Source organism: Rhinopithecus roxellana, chromosome 9 (assembly GCF_007565055.1).
Source record: "Rhinopithecus roxellana isolate Shanxi Qingling chromosome 9, ASM756505v1, whole genome shotgun sequence".
NCBI classification, from domain to species: Eukaryota; Metazoa; Chordata; class Mammalia; order Primates; family Cercopithecidae; genus Rhinopithecus; species Rhinopithecus roxellana.
In genome coordinates, this window is record NC_044557.1 from 9,277,402 (window position 1) to 9,278,742 (window position 1,341).

General features: G+C 43.2%; 1 non-coding gene across 1 annotated transcript; it reads right to left on the reverse strand.

The window, feature by feature from the left end:
- Nucleotides 1–342: 342 nt before the first annotated feature.
- LOC115899786 lies at nt 343–542 on the reverse strand. Its single transcript, XR_004059390.1, has one exon. It is a non-coding gene; the product is annotated as a small nucleolar RNA SNORA73 family (small nucleolar RNA).
- Nucleotides 543–1,341: the final 799 nt, after the last annotated feature.

Below are 1,341 nucleotides of genomic sequence, written 5' to 3' on the forward strand. Positions count from 1 at the left end.
GAAAACTTTACAATCTCTGTTCTTAACCTCCAGCCCGTAATCACTCTTCTCTTCCTGTTCATCCTTCTTGTGACTTAGCATCTCTCCTCTGTAAAATACCTCTGTGTCAAGTACCTGACACAGATGAGAGACCAGCACTCCTGGGTAAGAGTCTAAACACCACCTTTGATTCCAGAGTCTTTGAGGAGAGATAAAATTGTTCATTGCTCCCCAGTGAAAGGCAACTGAATTTATTAACTCTATTAAAGACAATTTCTAAGTGAGATTATCTGTTCACTTGTTGTCTATCACATTCCAAATATGTTGGGTTTTTTGTTGTTGTTTTATTTTTTTTCACACTAAACATGTTTCCTGCACGATTTATCTCACTAGTCATCATCCACAGGACTCAGGGAAGCGATAGGAATATGCAGGCACGAGACCCAGCTTCATCTCCAACATTGTGGAAAGGGGCTGTACTGTACATGGACCAAACGTCTATGCTCCCCAACACCATTTCCACAGAACCTGGGGAGAGTGACCTCCCAGGCTATCCATGTTGGAATTTTATTTATTCTTGAAAGCTCTTGCAAGGTTTGTGTTCTAAACTTCACACTTATTACTGAGTGTGTCCCTCTTTTATTACTAGAGATTTCCCAAAGTGGATAAATGCAGTCAGCGGTCCAAATTCCTGGAGACTGGTGGGCTCTGACTGGAAGGAAGTGACATAAAATGGTGAGACCAGACTTCGTAATCAGACAGTCCTGGGTTTGCCTCTTGACTCTGCCACTTGCATTTTATGCTGTGTGAACTTAAGTTACTTGCTTAACCTTTCTGAGTTGGTTTCCTGAGTCTCCATGTTACCAATCCAGTTTTCTGTCTCTTGATGTTTTCACTGAATATTTTATGGGCATTAATTGCCAAATTTGGTGCCTGCCTCCCTAGTCTCCATCAGGCTGCTGGAGTGCAGTGGTGCGATCTTGGCTCATTGCAACCCCCGCCTCCCAGGTTCAAGCGATTCTCCTGCCTCAGTCTCCCACGTAGCTGGGATTACAGGTGCACGCCATCATGTCTGGGTAATTTTTGTATTTTTAGTAGAGACAGCATTTCAAACATGTTGGCCAAGCCAGTCTCAAACTCTTGACCTCAAGTAATCCGACTGCCTTGGCCTCCCAAAGTACTGGGATTATAGGCATGTGCCACCATGCCTCACCCTAAAGTATATTTTGAATCTGTGTCCTCTATTCTTCAGAACTACTACCATAGGTCATACCATCATCATTCTTTTCCTGGACACCAAAATTTTCTCAAAATTATTCTGCCCCATTGCTTTCTTCTCCCCTTCAATCTCTTCTCCATCCA